Raw genomic sequence first — 13,967 nt, forward strand, 5'->3', positions numbered from 1 at the left:
ATGTAAGTGTGTGTGTGTGTGTGTGTCAGTGTGTGTAGTGTAGTCATCGGTCTTGGTGTTTTTTTCTCTGTTTTTTTGAATTTTCTTTTTTAGTCTTTAATTTGTTTAGTCTTTGAAGGTTGGTGTAGTGTAGTCATAAGTGAAAGGGTGTGAATGTGATATGTTTGTTGCATATGTAAGTGTGTGTGTGTGCGCGCGCGCGTGTGAGGGGAGATGACACATTACCCCAACCCCCCCCCCCCCCCCCCATCTCTCTTTCTCTCTCAATCCCTCACTCTCCCTCTCAAATCTCACCCTTATACTCGAAACCCACGAGAATCAACCACCAATTCCCAACCTAATCGCGATCTAGGTCTTGCAAAATGTTGGTTTGGGTTTGGAGGAGCTCGTTCTTGGTGTTCTTCAAAGAAAACAACTTAGGCTTGCTTGATCTTGGAGTTTGGACTTCCGATCTTTGAGGCAGGGATTTCTCGCTATCTTTATGTGTTTATGAGTAGATTTGGTACCTAAAATTTGTGTTTGATCGTTGTTTTTGGTTCCCGGAGAAACCCTTGAAAAGTTGAAATCGCATGCTGCTGTACTACCTTTTTCTCGGTACCGGTACCCAAATCTCTGGAATCTGGTTATGTGCTTTTGGTACCGATACCACTTTTTTTAGTACCGGCACCACTCGGACAGGTGATCATTCGAATTCTGTTTAAGGCAAATTGTATATCAAAATTGATGTACTAAAAGTCTACTTTCTAACGGTAGTGGTCTTATGATCTAATTCTAAACCTATAAGAAGTTATAGCCAAAATAAGACAGGCTGGTTATTAGATTCATACCGATTTTGGACATCATGTTGTGTTCGAACTTCACGTATGATTTGGTGCACTTTTAGGTCTTCGAGATGGACATATTTATATTCGCTGGGCATGGTTTGTTCTGAACCCTAAATCACTTCTAATACATTCTCAATGCCTCCAAACCACACCACGATATTTAGATACATATCCCAATAACCCTTTAAACACCCGTGATCCAAGGATTCATATTGAATGAAACTTGAACTTCGGTAGCCTTGATTGAACATATTTCTTACATTCTTTTGAGAGTATTGTCTTTCTATTATCCTCACTTGCATGTTGTTAATTGGTTGGCTGCATTCTAAGGCCGTAATTCGTTTCCATTGGATTGTTTCGATGTATTTACATGTTATAGAGATCGTGGAAGATTGCTTGACATATACTCATACAATAAATAGATTGTGAGGTCCTGAATGCTCGGTATGCGATATTGCAAGGTCCCAAATGCTCGGCAAGGGATATTGCAAGGTCCCGAATGCTCGACATGGGATACTGCGAGGTCCCGAACGCTCGATAGGAGATAGTGCAAGGTCCTAAATGCTCGGCGATCCATCACATAATGATGGATTGGAATTTGTAGTGGAAAGTGGATAAAAATGGATAGAATAGACGATCTGGTTGGTTGTAATTAGAAACTTGAAAGGAAAAGATTCGATGAGTGATAAAGTCATTGCCCTAAGAGTAATGAGTATTCACATGGGTAATAGATAGTCTTGTTTGCGATTGCACCTATCTTTATAAAATATCTTTGTTACCTTCTATTTCACATTCATACATGTCATCTCATATACATATAGAGTTGGTAGTATTTTTTTACTGAGTTAGTGTAGCTCAACTCTTCACTTTTCAGGTATGAACCAGAGGCAATAGCATTGGGTGCTTGGCATGCATGTGTGGACGAACTTTTGAAAGCGAATCTTGAAGAATTACGTTGACATCTTTTGTACCTCATATTTTGAAGATGTAATTGTAATTTTGATCATATTTTTTAGTCAACGGATTATTGGGAAGTTGTATAACACTTAATTTTCTTTCTAATTTCGTATTTATGTAACATTGGGTCGTGGTGCCTTAAATAGTAAACTTTTGGAAGTTTAGAGGTCGGAACTACAGTTGGTTGAGATGAGCATATTAAACTCTCTTGGGATATTATGTAATTAAAGTGAGGCTTTTTATTTATGAAAGTTATCTATATTTATGTTTAAAATAGAGGGCGTAACACTTTTAATTTGTTTCATGGGGTTTGATTTAGTCTTTGTTAATGTTTTTTCTTTCCAAATTAGGCCAGGTCACCTTATACAACCCCTCTTACAGAGATAATGGCCGAAGTCAGTAAATCCGTTAGCAACTTGACGGATTTGGACTTGGATGGTAGGGGTATAATTGAATAATGAAGCAATAGTTTAAGAGTAAAATTGAAGTTTAAGAAAGTTTGGTGTCTATTCAACATTGAGGTTAAAGTTTGTGGGACATTTTGAAATTTTCTGTTCATAATTTTTGGAAACCAACTTCTGATAAACTTATCTAGGGGGGGGGGGGGGGGGGGGCGCGCGATTATTCGCAGCCCTCTATTTTCTCCCGTAGCCCGTTACTTCACATAGCCCATTTCCAATATTTTAAAAAATAAAATTTTCTCCATATAACCCATTAAATGGACCTGATCTTCCCATTATACCCTTCCCTTCTCAAAAATTAAACTTTAACTCCTCCACCCATCCATCCAAATAGAAACCCTAAGCCAGCCCACCCATTTACGTCTTCCACGCCATTTCCGTCTCCCACGACCTCCACCTCCATGGCCACCACCACAGCCCCGCCACTCCTGCCGCCGCACCACCGCCTCAGGTGCCGTTCTCTCTCTCTTTCTCTCTCTCTCCTCTCTCACTCTGTTCTTCTCTCTCTCTCTCTCTCTCTCTCTCTCTCTCTCTTCTTCACCACCGCCACCCCAGCCCACCCATTTACATACTAGTATTTGTGTAGAGATTTCGGTAATTAGATCCCGTATTTGTGTAGAGATTTTGGTAATTAGATCTCGTATTTGTTTAGAAATTTTGGTAATTAGATCCCGAAATTAGTAGCCAAAAATGGTGAATGTTGAGATCTGTAAGCTTATATGTGGGATGCTAGGATTTTTTTTTTGTATCCTGTATTGGTGAATTGACTTTTGAATTGTTCATGGAGATTAAAAGGGTTTCCAAAAAAATCTGGTTTAAATTAGGATGAATCCGCAATAGATGACACACTACACTAAAAACAGATTCTTATCCTTCCCTGCATATTGCACTTATGTAGCTTTCTAAGTTAATGCACTGGTAGGCTGGTAGGCTGTAGTTGTAGAGCTACGTATATTTTTATGAGAGAAAGCTTCTTACTTAACTATGGCCATGTTTCATTGGTCAAACTAATAGTGTGGATATGCAGTTCAATAGGACAAATGGACTAATGGTGGGTTAGCAAGGGGATTACTAACATCAAATTCCTTTGGTATTGTATTCATGACGAATTATTAATCTCTCGACTAGTTGTTGCATCTTGATGCCAGAATTGCGGTCCTCGCCAATTCTTAATTTGATCTCATGTCTAATCTGGCCAATCTAAGGGGCTCTAGCGTAAGTTTGTGCTTTCACGCAATTGTCAAAGGTAATGTCAGGAATACTATCATATGAATGGGTGCAAGTTATGGACTTCAGCCGATGGTATGGCTTGTTCATAAGAAAGTTCAGCCTATGATTTTGCTTATTCATAACTCATAAGAAACTTGCTAGCTGGTAAGTAGCAGTTTTTTTGTCACTCGATGACGTCTTATGTTTAGTTAAAAGGTCTGTGGGGAAACATTTTTTGTTGCATTAATCAGTGTTGGGTGTGGCCTTTGTAATTAGAGGATAATGTGATTCAACATTTCTCTTGGGCGAGGATCAACTCAAGGTAAAAATCTTATTTGTTGACCTTCTTAAATGCTTGGTCTCGTTTTGGTTGCTCATATTGCCAAGTGTTAGCAGGCTAACATTTATATCTCAATATTTTCATGATCAAAATGATGCAACCTTCTCATTAATTGAGTACCAAAATTAGCAGTAGCCGGCCATTTTTCTTGTTTTATTATAATAATTTTTCATTGTCATCCCTTGTTATGAAATGGAATTTAATATCTTGAGGATTGTTTTGGGAGGATTAATATTTTTTCCCAAGGGTGCTGAGTTTTTTGTTTTGCAGCTAGAGCAAGCTGACCCAACCCTAATTGTCTTCCTTTTTTCGTTCTTGTTATTTTGTGTGTCACGTTGGGTAGTTGCTTTAAGACTATGTTTGTTCAGTTATTTACCATTTCCACAAGGTCTTATTGGCATTCTTAATTTTTGTTGCCTTTTCGGACTTCTAAATTTGTATTATTATTATTATATGCAGGTTATTATGCGTCCACCGTGTGGAGTTCGAGGCCAAGGTCGGGCTCGGGGCCGAGGTGTCCTCCACGACGAGTCTGAGGCTGCTGAGGTAAACAGCTTTCAATAGTTGATTTTTCGAACGAAGTTTGACATTGCATGACCTTCTTTGGAACAAGATGTACAATAGCTTAAGTCTTTGTCATAGACAAATTCTGCCATCTTCCTTCGTATTGTCTCATGTTTAACCAATTGATCTTTTTATCACATACCTCGGATCTTTTTATCATGAATGTTTGATGCTAGTTGATGTGTAGCATTCCTTGTTATGACTCATCCATAAGAGGGATAAGAGGGTATCGTTCCCTATTTAAAGTATGTTTGAGCCACGTTGAAGTATGTTTGATGTTTGTTTATAATGGATGCGGGCATAATCCACGAAATTGATAAATAAGAACTGTATTGAAAATATTTTGTTGAAAGCATCTGAGTGAAGTGGCTATGTTTAGCTGGAGAAAAACAAAGAACTTTGTTAGTAGTAGTTTTTTGTGCAACATTTTTTCTGGTAATGGAGTTTAAGGGTGTGAATAGGGGAAGTTTATGTCTCAGGCATTAACTGTTTGTAAGCAACAGTGTTGTGCCTCTTGCTTTATTGGAGATCAAATGTTGTGACTTGTGAAACAAAATTCTTTTTTGGTTTCATTTTAACATGTGCTTTCGGTAACCAAAAATCGAAATTTGTTTATCATTTTCAGTAATCAGTATCTGACATGTTATACTTATTTCGACAAGCAGATGTTAAAATTGCTTTCAATATTTTTTTATTGTGACGAATTGAGCTAGCTATTAGTAATTGGAGATTGACGACAAAACTTCCTGTTTTAAGAATAACTTGTAAATTGTGGTACTCATATACGTGTAGGTTATGCGTCCACTGCCTCAAGTTCGAACTTAAGGAGGCCGAGATCGGGGCCAGGGCCAGGCTGAAGTGCATCGTGAGGAAGAGGCACATGATTTCGTCGAGGACATACCTTGTTGTTTCTGTAATAGGCACAATTTTTTTTGTAAATTGTGGTACTCATATTTGGGAAAAAAGATTCTTGTAATCAATGACACTTTGTTGTTTTTGGGCATTTGTTTAGGTGAGCAAGGCAATAAATCCGTGGAACACGATAGCCTCATAGAGCCCACCTAACTGTTTCTTCTAAAAAAAGCATGTTTCAGCATACACATCTCAGTTCAAACGGGCATTCGCATTTCTTAGTTCCTGTGACGCGTGCTATCTTCTTTGCCATTCTCCTTCACATTACCTCCTTTGTCCTTTGCCTTGTTGATAAACGGTCTAAACTTTCCACCCCGTTCACATGCAAACCGCATCCTTGGCCTTCGGTTCTTTGCCATTCTCTCTGACGACTTTATGATAATCACAAACCCATTTTCCTTGCCAGTAGATGTTATCCAATCTCTCAACATATCTTCAGATAGAAAAACCTACAAACATGATTCAACAAAAACATTTAATAGCAGTAAACAAACAAGATCAAAAGAACCATTGAATCATCCATCTGTTTGAAAACACTCACATTCTCCGTTGTAAACTCCCGTGTCAAATCATATAGGGCCACTGGACCTATGTGGCTGCCGTGCGCACTCACATTCTCCGTCGTAAACTCTGGTGCTATGGTCACTGGACCTATGTGGCTGCCGTGCGTTGAAGCATCACCCTGAAGAAAGTATAAAAAATTCAAAAGTCCATTAAAACAAGTTTTCTACCCCTCTCCGGATCTGTTTCGGTAAGTGAATGTCGAAAATACATAGAATTCGGTATATAACTGTTGAACATAAATATCACTTTCGGTAACCACATGTCAAAAATATATAAGAAATTCGGTAACCAACTGCCGAACTATGTATATGAAAATTATACATAACATTTCGATAAGTAGCAATTGAAAACAAGATTATATTTCGGTAACTAAACGTCGAAAATATGTTCAAATTTCGGTAACCAACTGCCGAACCAATATACGAAATCATATATACATTTCGGTAAATAACTGTTGAAAAAATAACACGTCGAAAATATGTTCAAACTTCAATAAACAACTGCCGAAAATATACATATATTTCGGTAAATTGCTGTTGAAGAAAAGCTAATATTTCGGTAAATACATGTCGAAAATATGTTCAATCTTCAGTAAACAACTGCTGAACATAATACTAGATAGGAAAATCATACATACATTTCGGTAACTAGCTGTTGAAAATAATATAATATTTCGGTAATTACATGTCGGAAATGCATACAACAAAAACAATAAACATATATTTTGGCAATTGGATGCTAAAAATGTATCTCAATTTCGGTAATTAACTGTCGAGTATGGTAATATTTTACAGTGGTTAGCTACCGAAATTACTTACTTTATTCTTTTCATTCTGTTCTAACCTGAAACATCGACAAAACCCTCGAAAAACTGGGTTTACAAAACCCAGACGCCACAACAACAAAACAGAGGCATTGTAAATGGAAAAACTTACCTCCTCACACGACTTCCAAGATACAATGTCCATCACAATATCTTTCTTTTCCTCTGCCATCATATGATTGCCAATAGAATTTGATTCAATTTCAAAATTCAATCCTACAAATGGGTCAAAAAATGGATCAATGGAATACAATATTTGGTCCTTACTCCTCCTCCATTGAAAAATTTGAGAGAGAGGAAAAAAGAGTGATGATTTAGAGAGAGAGGAGAAGAGAAGATGAACAGTAGAAAGCCGAGAATGAATAACAGGAGGTTTGTGTGTGCTTTTTTTCTTTTCAAACGTGAATGATGATTTTGAGGGGAAGGGGGTAGTGGATAATTTAGGGATTTTGGTTATAAGGGCATATAAGTCATTTCATGTATAGGTATAAGGGTAAGTAGGTCATTTTACATTAGGGGGTCATGTTGTAATTAGTTACAAATTTTTAACGGGCTATGGGAGAAATAGGGGGCTGCGAATAGTCGCCCCCTATCTAAAATTGGATTTTAACTTTCGATTCTAGTGGCGGTTTTCAGGACTTAAGTTCTGAACAAGATTCGGAACATAACTTCCGAATTCTTTTGATTATTTTGTAAGTTAAGTTCCAATTTGGGTAGCAGTTTTCGGAAGTTAAGTTCCGATACCGAGATTCTTGATTTGGCTACAATCAACAATTTTTCCCTCAGAGATTAAATTTCCGTTCCTTTCCCGATCAATAGCAGTGGCACTAGAATACACAATATTTTGAGACACGATAGAAAACGTCTCCAGCACAACTACAATACTATTGTTGGTTGTGGTGGAGGTCGTGGTGGTGGTGGTCATGGAGAACGTGGTGGTGAAGGAGGATGTGGTGGTGGTGGTGGTTATGGATGTTGTGGTGGTGGTGGTAGTTGAGGAATTTAAGAGGAGGGGTATGTTTGGGTGTTTTGAAAAATTTATTGGGTTGTGTGGAGTAAATAGTGAGTTGTGAATAGCGGCCTCCTATGAAATAACTTTATTTTTTTTTTTTGGGGTGGAAGAACAAGAAATGCATTAATAATAATAGGGAGAAAAATACAATTGTACTGTCGCCATTACAATAAAGAAGACACACCAACAAAGAGCAAAGACCAAACTATTTTTTTCCTTCTTTAATTATAACATAGGATCTCATGTCAAATTTATGTGGAGTATGTTATTTCTCGCTTACCATCATATACTAGTACATGCCCGTGCCTGAAGGCACTATTCGAACGCTTAATTAAAGTTCCACCATATATGAGTTTTACTTCCATAACATATAAAGTCAATATGGTTGTGTCGACTACCATATATATGTTCTACTTCTATAACAAATAAAATGAGTCCAAAATCATTCCTTTTAGATAAGTATAATTGTTTGGGAAATTAATCCTAGCCGTTGGTAACAAAATATGGATGGTCTAGATTTAGAGAAATTCTTAACACTTGCTAACCGTAGGATTTAGAAAGGAAGGGTCTAGATTTATAACTACGTATATAACCCGATGTAATACGGGGCGGTTCCGGAGACCTTTAAAAAAACCTCTAAAAAAATCCCTCCAAGTTCCCGATTGAATTTTGATGATCCGAGCCGCTCAATATAATCAAAACGTGATTTTAAGGGTACTCTTGTGAAATCAACAAAAAAAAATGATCGGGAAGGGCTTCATCCGAACAGTTTTTTATTGAACGGTTCAACAAAAAACTGCTCAAATCAAGCCTGTAACGCCCCTCAATTTTGGTCAATAAAAATTTTCGTTAAATATTTGAATTTTATTTAAATTACTTATTTTCTCTTGAGTGACTATTTGATTTCTTGCTTTCGTCATAGTTAGACTTTTTGGTGTAACAACTCCGATTTTTCATTCAATAAAAATCTCGTCGTTATTCGAAATTTCTTAATTTCTTGATGATTTTCTTATTTGATTCCTAGTAGTTCGTATTCAAGCAATTGAACACCGTATCACCGTATTCCTCGACTAAAAACCCTAATTGCACTTTAGCCCCTCAAGGATCGTTTCTTGAACTTTAAGCCCTACCTAGCAAGCCTATTTAGCTTCTAACCGGCTTGATGGAGTAACCAAACTAGAAAGTCACCTAGTTATTTTCCCTAACCGTAGATGGACCGTTTTGCCCATCTTGAACCTTTTGAACCTTTTCAAACCCTAGACTAGAATTGTTTAATTATTTTCTTTTATTGTTTTGATTTTATTCTTTATCCTTTGGACGATAAATGTTAGGGGAACTATTATCCATTGGATAATAGAAACCCAATTCTTTATATTAAAAGGATTTTGAAAGATTTAAACCAAGTACTATAATCTTTTGGAAGTAGACTTTTATAATTACTTTAAAAGTACTTTTCAATTATTTTACCAATAAAAGTACCCTTGTAGCTATGGTCCATTGGACAATAACCATTAGGGTAATCTTTACCCATTGGACAAAAGCCTTTTCTTTATTTTATTTGGTAAGTACATATATATATATATCACATGTGTATCTTCAAAAAGGACATGTAGACTTTTCCAAAAACTTAGTTTAGTATTTAAAGTACCCGTACCTTATTATCCTTTGGATAATAACCGTTAGGGATTTTATTATCCATTGGGTAATAGGCTCATCTTCCAACTAAGTACTTATCCCATTAAAATAATATTTTGTTAAGATTCCCGGGAGTACAAAAGTACATTATTCTATTAATTAAAGTACTTGTACCTTTTAATTGTTTATTGGGAGAATCTTGACCCTTTTTAGCCCTAGTATATATTTGTACATATGTATATATGTATATAAGTACTTGGATGATGTAATTTGCCTTAGTACACTTGTACCCATTTATTTGTTTATTGAGAAAATCTTAGTCTTTTAAACTTCTTTGATCTTTAGTACAAAAAGTATCTATTATTTTATTTGTTGTCTTGCATTAGTAGTATATATATATATGTGTATATGTACCATGAGAGAGAGAGGGAGAGAGGAGAGAGGAGCCGAGAGGGAGAGAGAGGGAGAGAGAGAGGAGGAGAAAGAAGAAGGATTTGATGTGTGAGCCTTGACATTGATCTCCCATGTACTTCAAATCTTTGGTGGTTATTCTTCCTAGCCAAATCTTAATTCCATTGTCCTCCTTTGTACATCTTTCATTTGTTTAACACAAGAATCTTGTACCATTGTCTCCTCCTTTCCAACAAATCTCCCATAGTCCAATCCAAGGACTAAACTAGCCTTGTAAGCTACCACATTAGACCCAAGTCTATTTTGCCTAATGACAACCTATGATGGGCCATAATCCTAGCCTTTATTAGCCTAAGATTTGACTACAAGCTAGACCTAGGTTTTCATTACCTAGATTCACCTAAAAAGCCTATTGATCTTAAGTTGATTACATAGCCTTACACCTAAGATTTGGATTGGACAAGGCATGGCTTGACATGTGAAGTGATTTGATGACTTAATGGAGCAAATCCATGGAGGATTTAGAGAGAGAGAGGGTCGGCCATAGAGAGAGGGGGAGAGCCAAGATTTTTGCCTATAAATAGCACCCCATGTTTCTCATTCAACTCACACCTTCACCTAGCAACTTCTCTCTCTAGAAAAATTGTGTTCTTTCTTGTTCTTTCTTTTTGTTCTTCATATTCTTGAGTAGTTCTTGAGTTCTTCAAGAAACTCAACCTAGGCCGCCACTAAACCGCCACTCGACCACCCCCTCGATCCAAAAGTAGTAGTAGTAATAGTCAAGTAGAAGTTTCGAGAGAAACCTTTCTCTTTCGAAGCTCCCGAAGGCATACCGTAGGAAGTTACTCCGTCTGACCGCCAACTAACTTTCCGTAGCCGACTACCGCCAAGAAGCAAGGTAGGATATCCTTAACTTCCATCCCAAGTAGTTATCTTTACCTATTTTCCCAAATATAGTCTTGTACCCAATTATAAGTTCGTTAGGAAGAAACTTTAATCATGTCATTTAAAGTAGATAATGTTATCTTTTGTTGAAAGTATATGAAATGCGTGATGTTTGTTATTAATGATTCAAGCATGTCAAGTAGTTTTAAAATGGATGATCTTGTTGGATTGAATAGTACAATGAATGATATCGTATGTGAAAAAGTCCCGCCGCGGAGTCTATGCATGATAACGTGACATGAGAACCAAGAAAGTAGAGACATGACACCTAGGGTGTGGATAATGATGAGATGCGTTTTGAAACCGCAATGTGGCCGGACTTGGTAGCCCATTGTGAGTATGGAAACCCGCGATGTGGCCGGACGTGGTAGCCCATCGTGTGGATTGTGAAAACCGCAACGTGGCTGGACTTGGTAGCCCGTTGTGTGTATGAAAACTCGTAATGTGGCCGGACTTGGTAGCCCATTGCGTGGATTGTGAAAACCACAATGTGGCCGGACTTGGTAGCCCATTGTGAAGATTGCCAATGCGGCCGAACGTGGTAGCCTCATTGGTAATATGGCTTGGTTATCCACGGAGAGGAGCCAATGCAAGTTTTGTGTGCCAATGGGAACCCGGAACGGTGGAACCATTGTGAGGATACTCGGGAGTCCGGAACGGCGGAACCGAGGTTGGGTGTGTAGCTTGGTTATCCGCGGTACGGAGCCAATGCAAATTGTGTGAGTTAAACAAATGGTTTTTGAAAAGATGAATTGGTATGTGAAAATGTTGACACGGTCTACGATGAGTTGCGTAGGAGAAACTCGGAGAATCTTGGACACCAACGATAGTTATATAGCAATTGCGGATGTATTATTAATGTTATCTTTTGTAGCTGTGTATACACATATCATGTGGAAATCGATGTGACGTTATAACCTGTTGTTTGTTAGTTATGGGTTAGCGGGTATAGGATTTTTTCTATTGAGCTTTCGTAGCTCACGGTGTTGCCTTTTCGGTGATCCTGACATATTATATCGGTGGCGACGCTGGTATAATGTGTCAGACCTTGTAGATGAACAGGGTGAACTTTACACCTTGGAGGCATTTGGAGCTGAAGAGCTGGCTCAGATGGAGGAGCAGGCGGAGCTGTAGTTAGGAACCTTAGTTCCCTTCCGTTTGTAATAAAAGTACTCCTTTTAAGTTTCTGTTGTAATAAAGAGCTTGACTCAGTTTATTTTCAATAAAATTACTTATTTAACGCCCAGACTCCATTTGATTTTATGAATAAAATGTCTTTTTAACGTACTCAAAATTCGGGGCGTTACAAAGCCTTTCCCGGTTATTTTTTTTGCCAATTTCTTGGGGGCACCCTTAAAATCACGTTTTGAACACATTGAGCGGCTCGGATTATCAAAATTTGATTGGAAACTATGAGATTAAGATTTGGTTTTTTTAGAGGTTTTTTTAAGGGTCCCCCGAACCGCCCTGTAATATATATATTATACATATGAACAAACCATTTTTTTTTCAAATCAGCTACCCTGGCGAACTGCCAAACTTCCTAAAATTTTTAAGCCTACCATATCATATATTGAAAAATGCTGAGTGCTTCTACAACATTATACAAATTTTTCAAACACCCCCTACATTCCTACTCATGAATTTCATAATCTTCTTGTCATTTTATAACTCAATTATACAACCAGAATATCAAAACACAAAACCATTCGCAATATCAATGCCAATGAGCACACGGTTACTTGCAAAGAACGTTGCGTAAAACTAATATATGATGGCAGTTCCGTTAACACGTAAAATAACACTTTTTTGTTTTTAGAGTCCCATCAAATGATCGAAGCCGTTCAATTTGTTTTAAACATATTTTTAAGAGTTTCCATAAAAATTTAGCTTATTCTGATATCGTTAAGGCATCAACACATTCATTTTATCCTGTTAGAATTAGGGATAAATACGGATCAAGATCTTACCGATATTAGAATGAGCTAATTTTTAATGGGAGTTCTTAAAAATATATTTTAAATAAATTGAATGGTTCTGATTATTTATTGGGACTCTAAATTTTAAAAAGTGTTATTGTAAGTGTCATTTTAGGCGTTAGCGGAACTGCTCTACACATATACAAAGAGGGAGAGTGACAGATAAGCTTTGGTAGAAAGATCGAAGGGAGAACTACATTTCAGTGGAAAGAGGGGCAAAAAATGCCCAACTCATGGACCACTTTTTTGAAAATTCATCTAAATATGAAAAGGAGAAAAGTAATTCGCAATGCATGGAAAATGCTATGTAAAAGGACTAATATACCCATACATATTTGAAACCCTAAAAATTAAGTTCTTACTTTGTGTTTTTTTCCCTGACGCTTCACCCCGACCCCACAACCCCATTTCCACATTTAAACCCCCCCCCCCCTTCCAATTTGATTGTTTTTTTTTCTCTTTATTTCCTTTTCTTTCTTTCCTGTTTGAAATTTTTTCCTTTTTTTTCTTCTCTTTATTTCCTTTTCTTTCTTTCCAATTTGAATCTTCTTCTTTTTTCGTTTTTTTTCTCTTTATTTCCTTTTCTCTCTTTCTATCCGACTGTTTTTTTCCTTTTTTTTGTCCTTTACAGATTAAAAAATATAGTTACAAAAATAAGTGTTTCAATTTTCAATCTGTTTGAACCGATGCAAAGATATTATTTTTTTATCATTTCATCCTAATGGTCGTAATAAATTTTTCGCTCTAAGGCCTTTCAATGTGCACCTTAAGAGAACTCTAAAACTAAATAAGGAATCTTAGGGTGTTCGTTGAAAGGTCTTAGATCCAAAAATTTACTACGACCATTTAGGATGAAATGATCAGAAAAATAATATCTTTGTACCGGTTCAAACGGATTGAAATTTGAAACATTTTTTTTTACCATTTATATATTAAAAATATACTCCCTCCGTCCCAAAATATTCGGTATTTTTCGATATTCGCGCCGTTCTTTAAACTCTTATATCTCCAAATTTATGATATTTTTTATAATTTTGAAAACTTTGTATTATAGATCTAATCGAGAACTATCAAACAAGATCCATATTGCATATTGTTGGAGATTCATATTGGAAGATACAAACGATTGAAAACTGACACAAATATCGAAAAAGTCCAAATAATATGGGACGGAGGGAGTAGTTAAAAATTATGTATTTCAATTTTTTAGTTAAAAAATATAGTTGAAACACAAAGTCCTCCTTTTATAGCCTCCAGAAATAACATTTTTGGCACACGAATCAACACTCTAAGCATGAGGTGTAAGTATTGCCTCTAATGAATCCGATTGT

General features: G+C 36.8%; 1 long non-coding RNA gene across 1 annotated transcript; it reads left to right on the forward strand.

Annotated features, from left to right (window-relative positions):
- Positions 1-266: 266 nt before the first annotated feature.
- LOC131326277 (uncharacterized) lies at positions 267-2,055 on the forward strand. Its single transcript, XR_009199958.1, has 2 exons — positions 267-678; positions 1,699-2,055. It is a non-coding gene; the product is annotated as an uncharacterized LOC131326277 (long non-coding RNA).
- The last annotated feature ends 11,912 nt before the right edge of the window (positions 2,056-13,967 follow it).

The sequence above is a fragment of the Rhododendron vialii genome, chromosome 5a (genome assembly GCF_030253575.1).
Source record: "Rhododendron vialii isolate Sample 1 chromosome 5a, ASM3025357v1".
NCBI lineage: Eukaryota > Viridiplantae > Streptophyta > Magnoliopsida > Ericales > Ericaceae > Rhododendron > Rhododendron vialii.